The following is a 24,346-nucleotide window of genomic DNA, read 5'->3' as shown; positions in this document are numbered from 1 at the left end:
GGCGGAGGTTGCCATGAGCCAAGATCATGTCATTGCACTCCAGCCTGGACAACAAGAGTGAAACTTGGTCTCAAAAAAAGTAAATAAATAAACAAATAGTAAATAAATAAATAAAATAAAGTAAAATTTTCATTGAAAGCTTTGCTCTCATCTGCACCTGATCTGGATGCAGTAGTTTTGGTGCCCATCAAGTGGAAAGTTTGTTCAACTTTAATTTTTCAGTCAGAATTGTGTACGCTGAACCAATGGAGATGTCTATGGTATTGGCTATTTTTTTTTTTTTTTTTTTTTGCTGTTAATTGTCAGTCCTCTTCAGTTAGAGCACAAACAAGATGAATTTTTTCTTTCTAATTTGATGTGGAGGGTCTGGCACTTCAGGCTTTATCTTCAACATCGTCTCATCCCTTCTTAAAAAGTTATCCATTTATTAACTACTACTGATTTCTTTTTTTTGTTTTTTGAGACAGAGTCTCACTCTGTCGCCAGGCTGGAGTGCAGTGACATGATTTCAGCTCACTGCAACCTCCGCCTCCTGGGTTCAAGCAATTCTCCTGCCTCAGCCTCCCAAGTAGCTGGGACTACAGGTGCACATCACCACGCCTGGCTAATTTTTGTATTTTTAGTAGAGACGGGATTTCACCACGTTGACCAGGATGATCTCGGTCTCTTGACCTTGTGATCCGCCTGCCTTGGCCTCCCAAAGTGCTGGGATTACAGGTGTGAGGCACCACGCCCAACCAACTGCTGATTTCTTTGGGGCATTGTCCCCATAAACTTTTCATAAAGTATCAGCAATTTCACCATTCTTCCATCTAAGCAAGCTTCACTGTAAATTTGATATTTGTTTTTGTTTCAGTTTTAGTAGAATTTATGTTGCTCTGATAGGACTTCTTTTCAAACTGATGTCTTATCCTTCTTAGTGCCTCAAAATAGATCCCATTTAGTCATGTTATAACAAGTTACTTATTTTGGGGCAAAAAAAATCTCAAATATATGCCTAGTTTTTTTGTAATACGCATTTTCCTTGAACTTTTTGAAGACCCTTTGTACATGATTGTGGTAAAAGCATGAATGTAGGAATATACATGGCACTGTTACTATACATGGTACTATTAATATACATGGTACTATTAATGACTATGGTACTGTACAGGACATGGTATTGTATATGACTATGGTATTCTACATGACTGTTACTATATATGACTGTAGTACTATATACATGATGTGGTGCTGTACATGGCTGTGGTACTATATATAACTGATAATATACATGACTCTAGTACTATACATGATTGTGCTAATATACATAACTGTGGTAATATACATTGATACTGTATGTAACTGCAGTACTGTACATGATTGTGGTAACATACATGGCTGCTAATATACATGGCTGATACTATACATGACTTTGGTACTGTACATAACCATGGTAATATACAAGATAGATACTGTACATGACCTTGGTAATATACAAGATGGATACTCTACAAGACCATAGTAATATGCAAGAATGATACTGTACATGACCATGGTAATATACAACATTGATACTGTACATAACTGTGGTAATATACAAGACTGATACTGTACATGACCATAGTAATATACAAGATTGATACTGTACATAACTGTAGTAATATACAAGACTGATACTGTATATGACCTTGGTAATATACAAGATTGATATACTGTACATAACCGTGGTAATATACAAGACTGATACTGTACATGACCATGGTAATATACATGGCTGTGGCGCTGTAGGTGGCTGTGGCAATGTGTGTGACGATAGTAACACACGTGACTTGGTACTCTACATGACTACACAGTGCTTTTGCACATTCATTGTCTTCCTTGACCTTCTTTTTTTTTTGAGATGGAGTTTCGCCAGTCGCCCAGACTGGAGTGCAGTGGCACGATCTCAGCTCACTGCAACCTCCACCTCCTCCCAGGTTCAAGCGATTCTCCTGCCTCAGCCTCCCGGGTTCAAGCGATTCTCCTGCCTCAGCCTCCCAAGTAGCTGGGATTACAGGCATGCACCACCCCAGCTAATTTTTATATTTTTAGTAGAGATGGGGTTTCACCATGTTGGCCAGGATGGTCTCGATCTCTTGACCTTGTGATCCGCCTGCCTCAGCCTCCCAAAGTGCTGGGATTACAGGCGTGAGCCACCGCACCCGGCCAGCAGCACGCATTTCTGAGATCCAGGTGAAGTGGCCGTCCTGGGACACGTCACTGAGGGCAGATTCTGAACCCAGGCTTCCCAGCTTCAACACTCCATCTTTTCCCACTGCAACAGATAATCTCAGCCTGGCCTGGCCTGCCTCATTCAGGGTCATGGAGAGGTCAAGAGACAAGCTGTTAAGTAATGGGGCTTAGGACACAGAGGGTTCTGGAGAGAGCTGTGATAAGCAGTGAGTGAGTCAACAGGATGCGGGCAGGGATGTAGTGAAATCCGCTTTTACACAAACATCGTTTAGAGCACTGAGTAGCAGTATTTGCATACAATGAATGGGAGACTTGCCAAAGGAATAAAATAGTCCTCAGTTATCAGGGTTTCTTTTTTAAAGAGTAAACTGACAAGCAGGGGAATAGCACAGTTGAATTTCTTTCATTTGACAACCAGTGTGACATCTTAACATGCAGAGACCCAGCTGCAGAGGAGAGAGTGAGTGACAGCTCCCTCCAGTTAAGCCCGAGGTCACTGAGCTCTGCGTGGCCTGAGAGCTTTGATCACTGTAAATTAAGGAAAATCTTAGAAGACTTCTTGAAGTAGGTGGCAACTGAGGGGGTTGCAGTAACTCTCCATTTTTTTGCTGGTTGTAGAGCCCTTCAAGGGTCTGAAGAAAATATGAACTCTAACCCAGGAAGAAGGTGCAACTGAAAGTTTTGTACTTTTAAGGGGTCATGTACCCCTGTCACCTATCCTAGACTCTGGGTTAAGAAGGCTTGGACTAGATATAATCAAAACCCATCCAAGCCCTACAGGCTCAGATGCAGGCCCAGGGGGAGAGCTCGTGTGAGAGGCAGGGAACGCCCCAGTATCCTGTGACACAGAAGCCAGGGCAAGCTCAGGGTGGAGAGTACAGATGTGTGGCTTGGTGCTTAAGGCCACCAATGGTCAGCCTGATGAAGGCCACTGGGCCCCAGCCTTTCTTACCCCATTGGCCAACCCTACTTCAAGGAATGTGACTTTAAATCCCCTTTTCAGCAGCCTTTTGGGGATTTTGATGAGTGAAGCGTATGATGATCTTGTCCACACTGAAACAGCCTCCTAGGGAACACGGTCTCCTGTCTGCGTCCCACCTCCCCCAACCACTTCTACCAGCCTCCAAGCCCCGCGGTCCCCATGCAGACCTCAGCACCAGCTGCGGTTCAAGGTCCAGGTTTTCAAACTGGGTTCCAGAGCACCCTAGAAGCCCCAAGAAGGTAGGGCCAAGTGGGAGTTGGAGCAGGAAGGGTTCTGAGGAACCCCTCCTTCCTGTGGAGTAGATCGGTGTTGTCACTTCTGTTTTCTGGCTTACAATTCCATGTTAAGATTTTGGCGTGCGTTTTGAAAGAAAGTCATTGTTTTAAAGAAAGGAAAAGAATAAGGCTTGAAAATGATGCTTCAAGGAAATGACTCAGCCCACTCCCTCTCCTCGATGGACCCTTCTTGGATTTACTGGATGTCCCCTCTTTAATGACACCTCTACCTTTGGCTCTTTACTCCAAGGTGCTGTGGCTTCTGGACCAAATGCCCTCTAGTTCGCTTCGGCTTTTGCCCCTCAGGAGAGGGACCCACACTCCCACCCCAGACGTGTGGAACCCCTCTGCCCTCAGCCTCGACACCTCCTCTACCTCTGGGGTGCCCACAAGCTAGAAGCTCTGAATGCCCAACCGGGGCTGAGACAGCCTCTCCAAGGGGGACTCAGCACAAATCCATCTGCCAGAAAGGACACAGGAGGCTTCTCCCAGGCCCTCCCTGCCTCCAAAGCACCCATCCCTGGGAGAGTGTGCCTTGACAACCCCAGCCCCAAAGCCCAGACCTGGCCCATAGGCAGTGTCACAGCGGCCAAAATCTTTTGGGCGGTAGAGGCCGGCTCTGGCCAGAGCACTCACGCAATTTGTAGTGCCGGCCAGGGCTGCTGGAAAGCAGTTCCTAATGCTGTAGATTATGAGAGGCCTCCCAGTGACCTGCTGTGTGACCTTGGGCAAGCAACCCTCTCTGGGCTTTGATTCCCTCATCTGAAAAATGAAGATGTGGAAATGTAGTGAAATAGCTCCTATCACCTCCTGGGTAATTGCGAGAGTGTTTCCAAGAGACAACCACTCCTTCCAGTTGGGGCAATGGCCGTGAGGGTGGGGGGCGGTGGATACGACCTGCTCCAGCCCTTCTCCTGCATATTAGACCAGATGCTCAGCAGGGCACCAGGGAAAAAAGGCAACAAACCCGCTGGCCTGACTCAACCTTGGTTCTGGGACTCCCCCGGGAAGGAGAGAGTTCTGCCCCTGCCACAGAAGCCCTTGGGGAAATTGGAGCCCTTGACCCTTTCTAGAAGTCTGTGGGAGGGAACCACTCCCTACAGGGAGGCTGGCCATCTCCCTTCCACCCGTGGCCTCACCCCTGTTGAGATGACCCGTGGCACAGCCCCTATCTTCCCAGGCAGGGGCTGGTCCAACATAGGCCTTTCTGCAACCCAGGGGCTGAGGCTGGTCAGGGGTACAGCCTCCTCTCTGGTCCTGGCTGTCCAACCCCCACAACCATCCAACTTCCCCTGCACAAGGCATTAGTCATTTTTGATGTCTGCGTCCAAGTAGCTCAATTGGTCAGGACTGGGCTGCGGTGAGGCCAAAGTCAAGGGTTACCATAGCAACTCACCACACTTTGTGGCTACTTGTTGATATCCACAGGGGCAGGGGGCATGCCCTCTCACTCACCAAGTATCTGGCAACTGGCACAGCACCTGGCCCACAGTAGATACTTAATAAATGGTTGTTGCCTAAATGAATGCATGACCGACCCATCGTAGCTAGGTAGAGCCAGTGATTATTGAACACCTACTATGTGCCAGGGACTGTTCTAAGCCCTGACATGTCACAAGGTCATTTACTCCTCGAAGTAACCTTCCAGCGTGGGTACTGTTATCATCTTCTTCTTACCAACAGGACTCTGAGGGTCAGTAACTTAGAATCACACAGCTAGTAAATGACCCAGCAGGATTGGAACCCAGGGTGTCTGCTTGTAACCAATGAGTCTTGCCTTTGGTTGATAGTTTCACGGAAGAGATGGTGTTGATGGCCCCTGGTGGAGTCCATAGCCAGACAGTCTATATGGGTCAAACATCACCTCCAGCTTTCCCGATGGGGGCTCTGGAGGTGTTCCTCAGATTGGTTTATTGACTCATGGGACCAGAAGTCCCTGGGTAGGGCTGACTTCGGGCATGTCTCCAGGGGTCAGTGCTGTCAGGATTCAGGAGAGCTTCTCTCTCCCCTCACTTTGAGGCAGACCTCTCTGCCACGGGGCTGCTCACACCTGCCCCCTGCTGCTCGTAACGTAACCTTTCCAGCTCCCATTCGAGTAGACACAGGTGTTCTTTGCCCAGAAGTCCTGGAAGGGTCCAGGAATTGGGTCTCTCTGGCAGTGACTGGGTGAGCCTGAACCAAGGAAATGGTGCTCTATTTGGCCAGCTGTGGGTCATGGCCAGACTCTGAGCCAGGGGTATACCAGCCCCAGCCAAGCCATAGGGTTTGGGAGTCGGGAGGTGGGCTTCTGCAGGGCAGATGGGGATACCATGAGCAGGAGCAAGGGGTCCAGTACACCTTCTTGTGGAAGGACAGCACTCATCTTTCAGTCATGCCATGTGGAAACAGCCAGCAGAGCCAGGCCTGCCTGTATCAGGCAGCCCTCCAGATCTAATCCTGCAGACCTTATCAGGTCATTTGCTGATGCCTTACCACCCCCTTTATCTCCCCAAGAAAAAAAAGATAGAATGGACTTTTCAGGGTTGAGCTAAAATCTCTGCCTTCAAGGAGATTGTAGTTCAAAGAGGCAAAATGCTCAGCCACCAAAGTCCAGCAGGTTGTCAACAGACTGACTTTGGAACCTTTTCTAGATGACAGATAGAGAGATAGACTGTGATATGAGAGGAAAGGAAGCCCTTTGCTAGGTCACGGTTGCTAGTGATACTTCACAGGTGCGAGAGGCCAGCTCTCCCTCCCCTCCAGATGTGGGCAGGGAAGCAGAACAGAGATGATATTGGGTCCTTCCAAGGTGGTTGGTGGGGGGTCTCTGGAGTCCTTTTAGAGCTTCCCCAGCCCAGCAAGCAGTGGCCCCTCTCACAGGCCTGGTGGCAGGTCACCATGGGGAGCTGGGGCCAGTGTGACTATAAAGGGCGGCATGACCTTCATGCAGGCAGGCAGTCCTGCCAGACACACCCACATAGCGTCTGTCCACCCCTGGCTGCACGGCCCATGTTCTTGCATCTCAGTTGCCAAAGAATTAAGAGTCTGACCTGACCTCTCGGGGCCACTTCCCTATGAGCACACAGCAGAGGAGACAGGGTCCTTAAGGGATGGCAAGACAGAAGGTCAGTGTGGACTGGGCACATGGTGCCCTCTGAGGGCTCACACCTCCTCAGCCAGCAGATCCATGCCTTGGCTTTGGGGATGTTTCCTGAGCCTTCAAGTCAGTGGAAATGTGTGTGTGTTTTGTGTGTGTGTGTGCGGTTCTTTCTTTCTCAAGGAGCCAGTAAAGCATAGAGATTCAGATTTTGAGTTCAGGAGTCAACCACACCAAAGTTCATATGCTGGCTCTTCTATTCGCTTGCCATGTGACCTTGAGCAAGTTACTAGACCTCTCTGAGCCTGCATGCCTTGGTAGGGCAGACCATGGCTGGAGGCAGCTACAAGCACAGACAGGGGCTTCCAACCAGTCTTTGTTGTTAATAAAGTGCTACCCATGTGCTAAACAATTTACGTGACAATCTGATTTACTCCTCAGAGCAACCCTATGACACAGTCACTGTTCCCAGTTTAAAGATGGAAATACTAGGGCTCAGAAAGTTTAAACACTTGCCCAAGGTCACACAGCCCAGGTAGCCATGGGATTCGAATCCAGGCAGTCTGGCTTCTAGGAAAGGAAACCTGGCTGTGCCTAGGACTGGGGTCTAAGCTGAGGCATTAAGGATGAGATGGAAGCAGCAGAAGGAAAATATCCCAGGCAGAGGGAAAGAGCAGAGCTAGAAAATGGGAGATGAGAGAGTTTGTTTCCTTTGGGAAAAAGACCCTGGCCTGGCCAGAACAAAAGTGTGAGCAGGGAGTGGAGAGAGATGGACACGGCCATACCTCATAGAGCCTGGTGGTTGTGGGGTGAAGTCTGGACATGATTGGGAGAGTACTAGGGAGCCACTGAAGGCTTTCTACAGGATGCGTGACCAGCCCTTTCTACAGGATGCACAACCAGCCCACATTAATGGAAGGTGACAGAAGCCTGATTTTCCATAGAATTCTCTGATGTTGGAGGGATGTGATGCTCTCTGAGGACCGCGGAAAATCACTTTCTGTGGGGCTGGTGCTTGGGAAAATTTCTGCCTCACCTGGGCCTATAGGCCAAGGGCCTGGCTTTTCTCCCAGCATCCTGGTCTTTGCAGGGTGTGCTGGCCTGGCCATTTCCCATTGAATGTCCCGCTTCCCCTGAATCCCCTGGCCCTCTGGGCCCAGAGCCACAGCCTGATAGCATGAGACCAGTCAGCCGGAAGGGTCAACTCCCAAGGCAGTTGACCTTCGTCCTAGCAGAGATTAAACTGATTTCTAATTAATAGCCTGTAGGATAGCTACCTTGGCACAGCTTGCAAGTAATTTAAGGCTTGTCCTTAGAGGCTGGTCCATAAATTACGTTTAATTAGCTGAAGGTCTCCCTGGGACACATCAGCCTGGTGTGTGATTGAGCCTACCAGCTCAGTGACCTCTGAATTTCATGTTGGAGTATGAGGGAGATGCTGAGATATTCCAGTAAAATGTTTATTTCCTTTTCCAATACAAGAGCGGAATTCTTTCTTCTGCTAGCAGCTCCGAGAGGTACCACCAACCGGTCTGGGGGTCTCTGCTCAGCTAGTTCCTGGCTTTGCTCTTGACCGATTACTTATACTTCCAGGGTCTCAGTGCCTTATCTCTAAAAAGAAGCCGAGTTCAAGTCTACAGACCCTTATCTGAAACCCTTAAGGCTAGCTGTGTCTCACAGGTCTGATGTTTTGGATTTTAGAAATGCAATCCAGCACATAGGCCATATACCTAGTGACGCCCACAGCAAGGTCTAGGGCGGCCACCCGTAATCCCAGTGATAGTCACCACAGTGGGATAAAGAGACCAGAACTAGCCTCATGATGGTTCCAATTAGTACTTGCTCTAAACGCGTGTGTCAAAATTAAATGTAGGATTTTAGAGCTTTTTGGATTCTAGAACGGAGGATAAGGGGCCGTAAACCTCACTGTTGAACTCAGAGAAACTCCTAAATAAACGCTAATTATGATGAGGACTGTCGTTATATTTTTTTTGTTTTATTTCACTTGCTGAGACAGAGTCTCACTCCATCACTCAGGCTGGAGTGCATTGGTGCGATCTCAGCTCACGGCAGCCTCAACCTCCCAGGCTCACGTGATCCTCCCGAGTGGCTGGGACTACAGGCGCGCACCACCACGCCCAGCTAACTTTAGTATTTTTAGTGGAGACAGGCTTTTGCCATGTTGCCCAGGTTACCTGTTGTTATTCCTCTTTCCCCTACAGCTAATACGCTGCCATGTCTACTGCCCCTGCACATGTAGAGATTGGATGTGCGGGCAACTTTTAGTTTGCCAGGTGTCACCTGTCTGCCGGGGATGTGTGATACATTCTCCCTGGAGTGGCTCTGCCGGAGCTGTGTTTGTGTTTCCTGCTGCCTGGGGGAGCGTGGAAGGCTCGTGACTTGGCACGAGGTCCCACTGGGTGTTCCTGTTGGGCACCCTCTGTGTGATGGCTGGAGCTGGCTTCCTGGGTGTGACCCAGGGATTCTCACTGGGCCCTGCACTCAGAAGCGCCCTACACTTGGTTTGAGGCTCTGCTGTCACCATCTTGAAATTCTTTACAATTTTTGAACCAGGGACCCTGCGAATTATGTGGCTGGTCCTAACGATAGCCATACCACACAGGTTGTCAACTTCATCCCTCCCAAGTTCCCCTCAAAGAGAAGTTACTAATGTTTCACAGAAGAGGCAAAACTATTTCATTCATTCATTCACATAGTCACCGGGCACCCAATTAACAAGCCAGGCCTGGAAATTCCTTGGAGAGCCTACGTTCTAGAGAGGGTGTGTGTTTGAGAATGGAAGAAATAGACAAAAACCAAGCAAACAAATAACCACAATCACTTCAGATAGTGACTAAGTGCTGCAAAGACAAGAAAGCAGAGGGATGTTAGGGAGAAGGATGTAAAAATTAAATTCAGTGAAGGAGAAGCTGGAATCAGGGCTGGAGTTCAGCTGTGCCTTGTTGCACTCCAGGGGTACTCGCTAAAAATCTGGGGTCATTTCAGGCCGGGCGCGGTGGCTCACGCCTGTAATCCTAACACTTTGGGAGGCTGAAGTGGGTGGACCAGTTGAGGTCAGGAGTTCGAGACCAGCCTGGCCAAGATGGTGAAACTCTGTCTCTACTAAAAGTAGAAAAATTAGCCGGGCGCGGTGGTGGGCGCCTGTAATCCCAGGTACTCGGGAAGCTGAGGCAGGAGAATCACTTGAACTCAGGAGGCGGAAGTTGCAGTGAGCCGAGATTGCGCCACTGCACTCCAGCCCGGGTGACAGAGCAAGACTCCGTCTAGGGCGGGGGGAGATCTGGGGTCATTTCTAGGTTCCCCACCCCCCACAAGGCAAGGTGATCATTAGCTAATGGGGTCCAAGTAGGGGAGTCAATGGGGGTCTCCTTGAGCCAGGGTGGACTATTCATCCCCAAAGACCTCATCACCCCAGCTTCTCACAATAAACCCAGAGACTCAGTTTGGGGGGGCAGTGGGTGAGGAGAAGGGCAGCTTCGGTTTCTCTGAGGGTCTCCAAGTTCTCGCCGTGCCAGGCCCCCTGCACCTGAGGCTTCTGACCGGCCCTGCGGTTTGGAGAGCATTTTCTTGCACTTTTGACCTTCCCCACACCAGCACAGGGAGGCCAGTTTCAGTTTTCCCCACTTCCCCAGATGGAGATGGTGAAGCTCAGAGATGCCAAGTGACTCATCCAAAAGTCACACAGCAAATCAACTCCAGAGCAGATTCCTTGAGGCCCCAACCAGGCTGCTTTTCATTCCAAAGGGCAGTGCAGGCTCTCAGCTCTGAGCGCTGGCTGCCAAGTTAGTGCGGTCCAGGGCTGCTCTGGGAGCTCCGCGGGATAAACAGGCCCCCTGCTTCGGAAGGGAGGGGCGGTGCGCGGCCAACGGGACACATTTATACCTCTTTATACCTGGAAGCCATCCCTGCAACCCCCCATCCAGGCTTTGCAAGGGAGAAGTAATGAGCTTCCCAGAAAGCCCAGAGCAAAGGCAGGCACCTCCCCAATCTCTTCCCACGAAAACCCGAAGCTGACCTCGGAGGCCCAGCCCTCGGGTTTAGAGGCTTCTTGGGGAAGCGGAGACAGAGACCCTAGAGGAGAGGCTGCCCCCGGAGGGGTGGGAGCTGCCAGCCGCCAGGAGTGCTCGAGGGGAGCGAGGCCGCTCCAGGGAGGCGGGTGCCCGCCAGAGGGGCGGCGAGGGCTGCCGGGACGGTTCACGCGGCGGCCAGCAGACTGGCTGCGTGTTGCAATGTCTGGTGGCGTTTGCAGCATCCTGTCCGTGTGTGCAGCTGGGGTAACCTCGGGCCGGCGGAGGAGCGCGTGTGGCTCGTAGGCCTTGCGGCCGGAGGCTGCTGGCACCTTGCATCTCATTTACAGCTCCGGGTTCAGCCACAGGTCAGCGGCGCCCGTGACATCACGGCGTCTGTTTACCGACGGGTCTGGGCAAGAGCGGGCGGTCCCGGGGCGGGAGGGGGACCCCAGCAGCGCCCCGGCCCCCAGCCCGTCTCCCCTCCTCCCCCCTCCGCCCAGCCCCTCCTCGTCTGCACCTGAGACCTCAACCCAGCCCCCTTCTGCAGCCACCTACCCTGCCCCCTCCCCATCTGCACCAGGGATCTCAACCCAGCTCCTCTCCACAGCCCCCAGCCTCTCCCATCGCCCCCCATCTGTATGTACCCTTACCCCACCGCGGCCTTCCTTCGCAGCCCGGCCCAGGACCCCAACCTGCTTCCCCGCTTTCCCCGCAAAGCCCTCCCTATCTGCTCCCGGGACACCACCTGGCCCCCTCCTCACCCGCTCCACCCAGTCGCCTTCCCGTCTGCACCCAGGACCCCAGCCTCGCCCCGCCCCCTCCCCATCTATCTCCCGCCCCTTCCCATCCCCTTTCCATCCCTTTCCTATCCGCCGCTTGGGATCCCAGCCCGATCCCCACCCAGCACTGCAGCCCCGCCCAGCCCCTCCCGGGACCCCCGCGACCCCGCCCCGCGCCCACCCCTGGGCCCACTTTCAGAAAGACTTCCTGGAGCCTCCTGCCTGACCCGCTGAGGCTTGGCGGCTCCTCCTGCCACCCCCTCACGCCATCATGTGAGCCAGGCTGGCCTCCCGGCCGCGCACCGAGCCGGCTGCAGCTCGTTAGCTGTCAGGGCCAGGGTTGGGACGGCCTGGGCACTTTGTTATTGGAAACTGGGCTCAACCCCACTGCGCTAGGTGGGTCCCAGGCGCTGGGGCAGCCTCTTCCCTGGGAGCTGCCCTTGCCACCTGGAACTGCTTTCTCGATCACCGCCTCCCCTCCCCTCCCCTCCCTCTGCGTAAACCAATTGTTCTGGAAGCTGAAGGGACCCGGGATTCTCTTCCTGCACACCTGGGGCTTGCCAGAGCCAACCCTCCTGGAGAGGGAGGCGCTGGGGCTCAGGGAACGGCAACCTCATTCTTCCATTTTCTCAGGCCAAATGCTCTGGGGTCCTCTGGGAAGCTCACTTTCTCCAGCACCCAGCTCTGCAACCGTCCAGAATCCCTCTTCTCCCATCACCTAAGCACCCCAGCCCAGCCCCTTCCAGCTTCATGTCAGAGGCTGTCTTTTTTCTGCTTACAACCTCCCAATCTACCCCATCTCACAATAGAATTCAAAGTCCTGCTGTGGCTGGTGTCTCCCGCTTGCTCTTCCACACTGGTCTCCGTGCTGGGGAAGCTCATTCCCACCCCAGGGCCTTTGCACCAGCTGTTCCCTCCACCAGGGATGCTCTTCCTCCACACATCTATATTGCTCCCTCCTTCATTTCCCTCGGATCTCTTCCAAAATGTTACTTTAACCAAGAGGACTTCCCTGCACCTTCCCCCACCATCTGAATACCACTCCCACCCCGTAATCACTCCCTCCAACCCCCTACAAAGCTATGTGTTCCTCCCATGCACTTCTAGCACTTCCTAGTGGCTAGAAAACTACTTACTATACAGTCATTCATTCACGTGAACAAGTGTTCATGCTCGTTGTCCCCGGACTTAACACACAAGCAAACTCCACAAGTGAGATAAATGTATTCCCCGCAGGATCCCAGGGCCTCCAAAGTGCCTGGTGTACACAATTCCACAAATACTCCTTGAATGAATGAGGCAGGACAGGGCTGTTAAAAGAGCTTCCCTTTGGAGTCCGACCCTTGCTTTGAAACTTCTAGTAGTGCAGCCTGCATGAGTTACTTAGACTGTCTAAATTTGAATCCCACCCGGGTGGACAGTAACCTGGAGATGTGCGCTGTGAGGGAAGGGTGGTCTGTAGATGCTGGCTCCTCCCTCCCCTCCTTGGCACTCCCACCCCAAGATCACCCAGCACTTTCCAGCAAGAGGTCCAGTGGGGGAAAGGGGCAAAGGTTATGAGGCGTCAGCCATGAACTCTAGCCTGAGTTTCTCTGCCTCCGTGTTTTGCCAAGTGTGGCCCTGGGCAGTCAGATGGAGGTGGAGCCCCGGCCAGTCTTGTAGGCTGTGGATGTTTGTGAAAAGAAATATCAGCCCATGGGTTTCTGGCTGGGAGTGAGCAGTGTTCTGCCTGCCCCGAGTCAGCTTTTGTGACCATTTCCCTGGAGAGTTTTCTGAGTGGTCCCAGAACCAAAAAGTTTCGCAAGAATCACACCCAGGGATGAGGTGGAGACTGCCCAGTTGTCACGTACTGGCTCTTGACAGGGCGTGGTTTTAGCATTTGAAGGAGTGTCCTCAGGAACACGAGGTGCTCATCACAGGGGGAGACATGCCTGTCTCAGCAACTGGGAAGGAGGAAATCAAAGAAGGGTAGAAATCAAATCAGAGATGGTGTTTGTGGGGTTGGGGCATTTTACATGAAGACCTCTTGGGTAAAGAGACACTTGAGCAGAACCTATGAGAAGGTGGCCAGGTGTGGTACCTCACTCCTGTAATCCCAGCACTTTGGGAGACTGAGGCAGGAGGATCACTTGAAGCCAGGAATTCAAGACCAGCCTGGGCAACAATGTGAGACCCCCGTCTCTACAGATAATAATAATCATAACAATTTTTTAAAAAGAAGAGAGGGTGCCCTACAAGGAGAGGGATACTTGGGAAAAGAGAGCAGAGAGCAGCCAGTGCAAAGGCCCTGAGGTAGAGGGGCCGGGCCAGTGCTTCTGCAGGGCCGAGACCTAGGAGGGAGGAGCTGAGACGAGGGGATGGGGCAGACCAGGAAGGGCCTGCGATCCCAGTAAACACTAGATTCCAGTCTGTGAGATAGGCAGCCATCAGTAGTCATGAGCAGGGTGACGTGGCCTGACACATTCTGGAAGGATCTCTGGCTGTTGTGTTGAGAACTGACTGAGGCAGGGGCCCTGGGGCAAAGGTAGGAGCCAGGTGACCTTTTGGGACCAGGTGAGGGGTCCACCTGTGCTCCAGGTGAAGGGCGCTGAGGCAGGGCCCCGAGGGGCCGTGGAGGTGGCGAGAAGTAGTGAGAAGCCTCTGGATTTCAGAGGTCAGGCTGACAGGGTGTGTGGTGGAGTGGACATACGGTCAGAGAAAACACTTAATGCGGGACAGTGAAGAGGCTTTGGAGGTTAAAAAGAGCTGGGCATCTGCAAACAGGGAGTGGTGTGGAGGGGACGCAGCCTCCGTCACCTCCCAGCCTCGGGAGCCTGGGGCTGGGCCTCGCTTGGCCTCCTCTGTTGAATGAGGATAATGGAGCCCATTTGTGTTAGTTTCCCGTCAATGGCACAACAAATGACCACCAGCTGCGTGGCCCAAAACACCAGAGCTGCTCTCACGTTTCTGGGTACCACAAGTCCAAACTCCAGGTGTCAGCTGGGCCCCACTCCCTCCCGGGCTCTAGGGAAGGATCCTTCCTTGTCTCTTTCAGCTCTTGGTGGCTCTTGGCAGCTCCTGGCATCGCCTTCCTTGTGGCCGCCTCACTGCCGTCTCTGCTTCCATCTTCACACAGCCTTCCTCTCCTCTGTGTGTCCCTCTTCTGTCTCTCATGAGGACACTAGTCCTTAGATTGAGAGCCCACCCTAACCCAGGATGATCTCTCTTTGAGGTCCTCAACTCAATCACAGCTACTCAATGACAAAGACCCTTTTTCAGCATAAGGTCACATTCACAGGTACCAAGGGTCAGGACTTGGACTCAGCTTCTCAGGGGACACTAATCAGCCGACTGTACCACCCCCGGGCAGCCGAGAGGATTCAGTCTCAGAGTTCAGAGCGGGACCCAGCCTGCAGTAAAGGTCCACAGACTGCTCACTGTGGTGGCGATGAGTGCTTGCCACAGTCCCGCCCCGCCCACTTGGAGACCAAGGGTGCTCCAGGCACACCCCATACCCCCTCACAGCAAACACCAGCCCTGGGCACTGTGCTGACCCATGCTCAGAACAGCTTCTGTCCTCACCTGTCCTCCCACCTGAGCCCCATCAGAGCCCCAGTGTCCTCACAGAGGGGCAAGGAACATCTCTGTCATGCCTTTCATAACCACTTGGTCATCAAGACCGAATGATGACCGCACCTTTCCCTCGTTCCCTGGGAGGTGGACACCTTTCTGTCCAGTCCTTGGCACATGGCATCTGCTCACTGTACCTGTGCACTGAATGAATATGTTGTTTTGTAGGGTCATTTCGCTCCCGCAGGTAAAGTCAGTGGCAAGGGCACAGATTGCGTGAGTTGAGGTTCCAGCTCTACCGCTTACCGCTTGGAATTACATAGCCCCTTCGTGTATCAGTTTTCTCGGGTATGAGCCCTTCCGAGCTGACAGAGGACTAGACACCCCATGGCACCCATGCCGAGGCAGCGTGGCCAGCTAGTGAGCCCCACGTGCATGTCAGAGCTACTGTCATTCCTGTGCCTCCCAAGCCGGCCAGTTCCAGGCTGGATGTCCGCCTGGAGGAAGTCTCTGCCCTGCTCCAGGTTGCGGTCAGGGACTTGTGGGAGGGCGACACCGCTGGCTGATCTAATTTGAGGAGCTTCATCACAATCCTCCCCAACAGCTCAGCCAGCAGTAGCCAAAACATTCTCGGCAGGCCAAAACAGGGGCCTGGAGCCAGGGAAAGCCTGTTTCGCAGGGCTACGTGGGAGAGACCTGCCTAGGCTGCAGCAGCTGAGCAGTGCAGGAACAGGAAGGACACATAAGGACCTAGCCGAAGTCCCTGACAGGCCCAGTGGCTTCTGTCACCTCTGACCTCCTGGGGTCAGCCATGGGGCACCTGTAACGAACCTAGGGCTACACCAATAAATGCCAGCTGTTACTATTCTTATTAGCACAGCAACAGATATAGATCCCCCTTGCTGATGGAAAATCCAGAACCCTGTTGGGGTAATGGTTGCCTGGAAGACCCCTTCTGAAGCTCTATGTCTGTCTCCTCCCCTAGAAACAGCCTTGAGTGGGGCAAAACCACAGAATCGCGCGATCTCTCTGTCCCCATCCTTTCACCTGACAGCATGCAGACTGGATTGTGTAGAGTCTGGAAAACAGGCCTCCCAGAAAAAAAGGTGGAAGGGATTAGAAAGTCTGGGAAGGATTTGCTGGAAGTCGGTACCTGATCATTGTGGATCAGTTTTGATCAGTGTGGATCTGCACAGGAAGCAGAAGGGCTGGTAGGCTTGTTGGGTGTGCCCGGGTGACAGGCCAGCACTCTCAATGGGTGACAGCTAGAGGGATCCCACTGGGGTCCATTCGGAGAAAGCAGGCTTCCTTCCAGGGCTGTGCTGGAGAGGAACAGGCTGCGGATTCAGAGTCACATTCCAACTATTTTTTTTTTTTTAGCGACAGAGTCTTTGTAGAAATGACTATCCTAGGTCGGGCACGGTGGCTCACGCCTGTAATCCCAGCACTTTGGGAGGCCGAGGCAGGTGGATCACCTGAGGTCAGGAGTTCGAGACCAGCTTGGCCAACATGGAGAAACCCCGTCTCTACTAAAATTATAAAATTAGCCGGGCATGGTGGTGCACGCCTTAATCCCAGCTACTCGGGAGGCTGAGGCAGGAGAATCGCTCAAACCCGGGAGGTGAAGGTTTCAGTGAGCCAAGATCGCGCCACTGCACTCCAGTCTGGGCAACAAGAGTGAAACATCATCTCAAAGAAAAAGAAATGACTATTCTAGAAACCTGAAGTGTCACCACTCTGGGTGACTGGGGCAGGAGCGAGGAGAAACCTGGAATGATGTCTACCTGCTCCCCACCCCACTCTCAGCACCTCCAGAGGCTCCTCGCCAGAACCCCCAGAGTTCCTTGGGGCTCTGCTTGAAAACCTCTCCTCCCTAAGAAATCCCCCCGCAACTTGCTCTGCAGGTGGACAGTTTTGACAGCTGGTCTCTACCTTCTCAGGTTTGGGGGCATAGACAAAGGAGGGTCTTCTAAGTAAGGTGGAAGGATGGAATCAAGAGATAGCAAGATTCTGTGGTTTTGCCCTAGTCAAGGCTGTGCCTAGGGCAGGCATGCCCTGGGCAGTCAGATGGAGGTGGAGACCAGATGGGGTCTTCTGGGCAACCATTTCCCCAACAGGGTATGTGGATCTTCTACTGCAAAGGGGGATCTATTTCTGTTGCTGTGCTAATAATAATAATAATAACAACAATGATAATAATGACAGCTAGCTTTTTAAAAAACAGAGACAGAGTCTTGCTATGTTGCCCAGGCTGATCTTGAACTCCTGGCCTCAAGCCATTCCCCCACCTCGGCCACCCAAAGTGCTGGGAATATAGGCATGAGCCACCATATCCAGCCCACAGCTGGCATTTATTGTGCCCTTTCTTAATCCTCCCAACTACTCTTCAAAGTGGGTGTTTTAGGCTGGGCGCGGTGGCTCACACCTGTAATTCACCAGGTTGGTGAATTACGGTGAAACCCCATCTCAACTAAAAATACAAAAATTAGCTGGGTGTGGTGGTGCACACCTGTAATCCCAGCTACTTGGGAGGCTGAGGCAGGAGAATCGCTCAAACCCGGGAAGCAGCGGAGGCAGTGAGCTGAGATCACGCCACTGCACGCCAGCCTAGGCCACAGAGCGAGGCTCTATCTCAAAAAAGAAAAGAAAAAGAAAAGAAAAGAGAGAAGAGAAGAGAAGAGAAAAGAAAAAGAGTGGATGTTTTAAACCTTAATTCATAGAGGTTAAGTTCATGTAATTCATAACTGTTAAAGAATTGAACCCAGGCAGTCTGGCTCCGCAGCCCATGTTCTAAGCTGCTCTACTCGAGATAGGGTCTCTCCTTTTGGAAATAGACAGGGTTGTGAAAGGGGGAAATTCCAGTTGTAACCTATGCCACGCTCACACTCACCCTCTGCTATCTAGCACTCCATTCTAACCCTAATGTCTTACAAGCTAGATGTTGCTTGCCTGCTCCTTCTCATCTGACCGTAGGGATGGGTTTTTATTAACAGCCTCCTACTGGAGGGGCCAGGAGCAGAGAGCTGTGCACCCTCCACGCTGTGACCTTCCCACCCCACCGCCCAGCCTGCTGTGGTTTGGGGTCTCTGGCGGGTATTCTCTTTCCCTCTGAGAAGCCAAGTCAGCACCGATCCAGCTCCAAAACATGGGGCCCATGGGACATGAGCTGGCCTGCCAAAGATCTGCCCAGGGTCTCAGATCTTTCCGGGGCTGCCAATTATAAACAGATGCTCCTCCTGGGACCCACCCAGAGACCACCCAGCTCATGTCGCCGGTGGGAGGGTGAGCTGCAGCTGAACTCCAGGAATGAAAGCCAAGTCCAGCAAGCCCCTCTGGGCTAGGAAGGCAAGGCTGGGTAGAGAAGGGGCACTCGGTATCCTCCTGGGGCTGGTGTCTTGTGATGATGTTAGCTGAGCTTTTACTCTTATGCCTGGCCCATGCTGGATGCTGGGGTTACGAGATGAATAAGATTCCCTGGAGGACCTTGCATGCTCATGGGAGAGGCAGGGGTGTTCACCAATCAGTCAGCATGCTCACGTCTGTGCACTAGTGGAGGTTGAACAAAGGCTAGTGTTAACAGTGAGGAATGGGTATCCTGAGTCAGGCTGATCTGCTCTTATGAGCTGCGTGACCTTGGAGGAGTCACTGTCTGTCTGAGGCTTACCTATTAAATGGAGAAGGTAAACATACCCACCTCGAGGGGTTGTGAGGATTAAAAAAGAAAACATATCCATGTACTCAGCAGTGTCTGGCCCATGGCAACTGCTCAACAGATTTAGCCATTGTATAGTGGTGGCGCTGTTATCGTTGTGGGGAGGCTGGAAGGAGCAGCCAGGGAGGCTTCAGAACTGAGGGAACAGTCAAGTAGGGTTTTGCAGGTTGAATAGGAGTCCGTAAGTAGCCCTGAATTTGAAACAGAGAAAAACAGCCCGGGCCGGGCACCAGGTAAGGACACAGGAGAAACCTGAATTTGAGAGATTTAGTCCCTGTCCTCTAAGAGACAGGATATAGACCCCAAATAGCAGTGACAGCACATGCAGGGCCAAGAGCACTGTGTAACGAGCAAGTGGAAACTGGGAGCTGTGGATCCCCTGGCAGGCTCCCTCCCTTACTCACTCAACAACGGAAAGAGAGATGTGAATAGACAGTCACTTGCCAATGGATGAGGGCCCCCGAAGGGCACCACTCCGGGCCTGGGGGACAAGGGGTTGGACCCACAGGGCTGAGTGACGTTACCTGTGGGTAAAGAATCTATTTGGAGAGTGATCCATGGGGAAGCTTTTACTCCACCTTCTGTTGTTTTTTGTTTTGTTTTGTTTTTTGTTTTTTTGAGACCGGGTCTCTCTCTGTCATCCAGGCTGGAGTGCAGTGGTGAGATCTTGGCTCACTGCAGCCTCTGTCCCCTGGGCTCAAGCGATCCTCCCACCTCAGCCTCCTGAGCCACTACACCCAGCCCCACCTTCTATTTTTAAGATCATAAATAACAACACTTGTTCTTTAGAGATATTTTTTGCTTATACAAATATAAAGAAGCAAAAGACAGTCAGCTGTGATCCTGCCTGAGACACCCATCTCTGCGTAGCCTGTTGACTTCCATTGACCTGGTAGCTTATGCCTGTAATCCCAGCACTTTGGGAGGCTGAGGTGGGAGAATCACTTGAGCCCCAGGAGCTTGAGACCAGCCTGGGGAAACATGGCAAAACCCCATCTCTACAAAAAATATAAAAATTAGCCAGGAGTAGGGGCTTACACCTCTGGTCCCAGCTACTTGGGAGGCTGAGGTGGGAGGATCACCTGAGCCCAGGAAATGGAGGCTGCAGTGAGTCATGATTGCGCCACTGCACTCCAGCCTGGGCAACAGAGCGAGACTCTGTCTCAAAAAAAAAAAAAAAAAAAGTTTAGAGTTGAGATTATCTTATTCAAATAGTGCTGCACCCATTTTGTCTGAACATTAGACTCATGAGTATTTTTCCATGTCGTGACACTTATCATTTTAAAGCCTGCAGAAGAGGGTGTATCAGAGGCAGTGCTATGATTTTCTCAGCTTTTCCTCCCCATGGGAAATACCAACAGGGAGTGGGAACTCAGCAGTTAGTTAGTGGCTGCCAGCTTCTGCCAGCTTAATCCCCACAGGACCCCTTGAAGAGAGGAGATGTGCTTTCTCTTATAGGACAGTGAGTGGTGGTGCAATCCCCACAGCCTGGGGAGCTAGACATGACCTTGGTTCAAATCCCAGCTCCATTATTCAGTAGCTGTGTGACCTCAGACAAACTGCAGTGAACTGCAGTTTCCTTATCTTTAAAATTATGATATGGCTACCTTGTCAATTCCCCGATGCAAATGAGGTTTTCTTGTTTCTTCTTTATCCCACTTAACTGTCGTTTGTGACTGACTGTTTTCTGGTTCCTTCTCTGTCTTCCCCCACTGGAATGTGGGTTCCTTGAAGCAGGATCACATCTGCTTCATTCTCTGTTGGATCACCACCCCAGCCCATAGCCGGCTGTCTGTGTGGTGCTGGATGGACGGGGCTGTTGTGGACATTGGAGGAGACAAAGCAGGAGAAGGCTGGCTGGGCGGGGATGAATGCAGGGCATGGGGATGCCTCTGAGGAGAGTGGAACCATCAAAGCTCAGATGACCCCACCGTGCCCGGGGGCTTAGGGGTGCCTCTGCAAAGGTCCGAGGCTCTGGGTTCGAATACTGTTTCACAGTGGGTGGCGTAGGGTGAGTTACTTACCCTACCGTAAGGAAAAAGCCACGGTTTTCTCCACTGCGACCATGGATAATGACAGCCTTCAGCGCAGAGGGCCGCTGAGCAGTCTGTCTGGCTATAGCCGCTGTGAGAGCAGCTCTGGGCGAGGGCAGGACAGCCCGGGACCCCGGAGACCAGAGGTCTTTCTCCCCTTCCCGCCTCCCCCCACCAGTCACTAGGAGAGAGAAGGGGACAAAAGCTCACCATTTGCCCCGGAGGGGAGGGAAGAGGAGGGGAGGCCTGGAGGTGCTGAGCCACCCCAGCCCTTATTCTATAAACCCTGCTTAAGAGTAAATTCCAGGCCTCTGGCCTTGCCAGCTGCTGCCTGTCCCGAGTTCACTAAGAGGCAGCCACACTGGTTCCAAGGGCTCAGAAATCAGTTCCCTCTGCAGGCCCCCACCCCACATACCCTCAGACGCCCGCCTCCACCCGCCCAGTCCTCATGCTCATGCTGGCCCTGGGTGGGACCCTTGTCCTGTCAGCTGTGCAGGTCACCTCCAGGGAACTCTGGCAGCAGCCACCTGGGCAGGCCTGCAGAGCGGTATCTGCCAGTTACCTGGTCAGTGATGGAGATTCCCCAGAAGGGTCAGGGTAGGAGGCTGGAGGGGGAAGAGGAGCCAGGAAGGGACAGTGGCTGGGGCAGCTCCACGGGACAGCACCTACCAGGGAAAGGGGCCCATTCCCTCCACTCAGCTCGCTCCGGCGCCAGCCCGGCACTTCAGAGACGCTACTGGTTCCTAAGATGGAAGGTGCCCAGCCCCGCTTCCCTGCGACTCCCAGCATCCACCAAGGACCTGAGGAAACACAACAGCACACATGGCTACACACTCACTCACACACACACAGTCACACACAAACACACACTCACACAGAGACCCATAGAGACACACAGACACACAGAGACATACACTCACATAGAGAGACACACACTCAGAGACACAGAGACACACACACACACACTCGCACACAGACACACACACAAACACATACACTTACACAGAGAGATGCCCACAGACACACACACAGAGACACACACACAGAGAGATGTACACAGACACACACATGCTCTCGCACACAGAGATAGAACGGGATAGAATTGGGGCCCAGGGGGTTGGGGGTGAGGAGGCAGAAAGGCAAACCTATCATGATGCCAGGGAGAGGTGAGGCCAGTTCCCCAGCCCGCCTGGGGCGCCCTCAACAGACCCTTGAAAGGAAACAGCCAAGTCTTAGGGCCCTGCCTGGGGGGCTTCCTGGCCCACAGAAGATAGTGGGAGACAGCTTTCATTCCTTCTCCCTCAGCCCTGCTCCACTTCCTCTCCAGGGTGGTCTTCCAGCTAGGTCGACAGTGCTGGGGTGACCACTTGCCCCCACAGACATCTGAACCCTATACCTTCCTGCAAGCCCCCCCGCTTTAAGCTTTCCTCTCTGTCAACTTGCCCAGCAATTCTTAGGGCCCCCAGAGGCACCTCTCCTTGCCTCAGCCAGACCCCAGGGGACTGTGCAAGCCCCATGGTCCTGTTACACATAGGAGCCAGAGGGAGGATGGGGTTAGGCAGGGACCAGACCAGAAGAATGGAAACCAAGGATTACCTCCCCCTTGGGCTGACATACTCAGAAACCAGATGGATGGATAGGTACAGTGGGGCTGGTGGGTGGGGCTGGTGGGTGGGTAGGTGGGTGGATGAATGGATAGATGAATGGAGTTGGGCAGGTGAGTAAATGGATGGATGGATGCATGAATGCATGGATGGATGAAGTGGGGTAGGTGAGCGGATGGTTGGATAGATGGAGTAGGGTAGATGAGGGATGGATGGGTGGGTGGATGGATGGATGGATGGATGGATGGATGGATGGAGTGGGTGAGTGCATGGAGGGATGCATGAATGGATGGAGTAGGGTAGGTGAGTTGATGGATGGGTGGGTGGATGGATGAATGGATGGATGGATGGATGGATGGATGGATGGATGGATGGAGTGGGGTAGGTGAGGGATGGATGGATGGATGGATGGATCATAAGTAGGTGAGTGGGTGGGTAGATGGATGGATGGATGGATGGATGGATGGATGGATAAGTAGGTGAGTGGGTGGGTGGGTGGATGGATGGATGGATGGGGTGGGGTGGGTGAGGGATGGATGGATGCCTGAATGGATGGATGGATGGAGTGGGGTAGGTGAGTGGATAGATTAATGGAATGGGGTAAGTGAGTGGATGGGTAGATGGAGTTGGGTAGGTAATTGGGGATGGATGGATGGAGTAGGGTAGATGGATGGATGGATGGATGGATGGATGGATGGATGGAGTGGGGTAGGTGAGGGATGGATGGATGGATGGATGGATGCATAAGTAGGTGAGTGGGTGGGTAGATGGATGGATGGATGCCTGAATGGATGGATGGATGGAGTGGGGTAGGTGAGTGGATAGATTAATGGAATGGGGTAGGTGAGGGATGGATGGATGGATGGATGGATGCATAAGTAGGTGAGTGGGTGGGTAGATGGATGGATGGATGGATGGATGGATGGATGGATAAGTAGGTGAGTGGGTGGGTGGGTGGATGGATGGATGGATGCCTGAATGGATGGATGGATGGAGTGGGGTGGGTGAGTGGATGGATGGATGCTTGGATGGATGGAGTAGGGTAGATGGATGGATGGATGGATGGGTGGATGGTTGGATGGAGTGGGGTAGATGAGGGAGGAATGGATGGATGGAATGGGGTGGCTAGATGGATGGACCAGTGAAGGGGAGAGTGGACGGATGGACAGATAGATGGATGGGTGGCTGTATAGACAGGATGATAAGGGAGGAATAAAGGAAACCTGGATGACAATGGCTGCAAGGCAAGGGGGGTGGTCCAGTGGAGTGGAGGAGGCCTACACCAAATTGCCTGCCTGGAGTAAATGTTTGTCTTTTTTCTTTTCCATGAACTGAAACTCCCAGCTTCTCCTGGAGGAACACATTCTGTTTTTAGTTCAACAGACAAGAAAGGGTCCCTTGGAGACTGTTTAATTGCAGTCCATCTGCCTTTGAAGGACTTGTATGGTCATGGAGAGGAACTGACGGGACCCACTTGTTAAGCCCCTTCCTGTATTTCAAGGCCTTAATTAAAATAAAGTGGCTAGACTAAGTGGAGTTTTCAAACTGGGCTTTAGAGAACACTTTTTTTTGTGTAAAATATTTTGAAAGCTTTTAAAACTCTAATTTAAAAAATCGATTCCATTGGAGAATACCGGAATTTCTGAGAGCCGCCAACTAGGCCTGTTTTGTGCCCTCTCTGCTTAAGTGACAGTTCTGAGATTTCAAGGTGAGCAGCGGATAAACGGTTACCATTAGCAACTCCTTATCAATGTGACTTTTCTCTATACCGTGTAACAAAGCAAAATAGAGAAATCAGTTGTCTCTGGGTCTGATGTCATTGGAGCCGCCATCTGTAACCCCCAGTTTAAAATGTTTACCTTCCCAAAGCTGCCATTTTGTTCTCATTAGCAACCTTCAGAGTAAGAAAATATTATGGAGTCAGGTGTATCATTTATTCCTTTTCTAAGTTTCACGCATTGGGGTTTCCACGCTGGATATTTTTTAAGGGGGAATTTCACTGATAGTCTTAAGGAAAAGAGAAAAGAAACAAAAATAGAAGGCCACCGGACGAATTCCCAAGAACCCTTTCGGCTCTTCCTGTCTCTGCTT

The 24,346-nt window shown here is 52.1% G+C and overlaps 1 protein-coding gene across 3 annotated transcripts in view; it reads left to right on the top strand.

The window, feature by feature from the left end:
• Positions 1–24,346, top strand: part of DHRS3 (dehydrogenase/reductase 3) — a 50,098-nt gene that overhangs the window by 11,603 nt on the left and 14,149 nt on the right. Inside the window, exon 1 of one of the 3 annotated variants that reach the window (XM_032758976.2) lies at positions 10,815–10,943. The exons of the other annotated variants lie outside the window; for them this stretch is intronic. The gene's annotated coding sequence lies outside the window, so the exon portion shown is untranslated. Of the gene's footprint in view, positions 1–10,814; positions 10,944–24,346 lie in introns of those variants that run through there. 3 annotated transcript variants of the gene reach the window in all.

Source organism: Hylobates moloch, unplaced genomic scaffold (assembly GCF_009828535.3).
Source record: "Hylobates moloch isolate HMO894 unplaced genomic scaffold, HMol_V3 SCAFFOLD_9, whole genome shotgun sequence".
Lineage (NCBI taxonomy): Eukaryota > Metazoa > Chordata > Mammalia > Primates > Hylobatidae > Hylobates > Hylobates moloch.
Note: the sequence above shows the minus strand (reverse complement) of the source record. Positions and strands in the feature narration are given on the sequence as shown.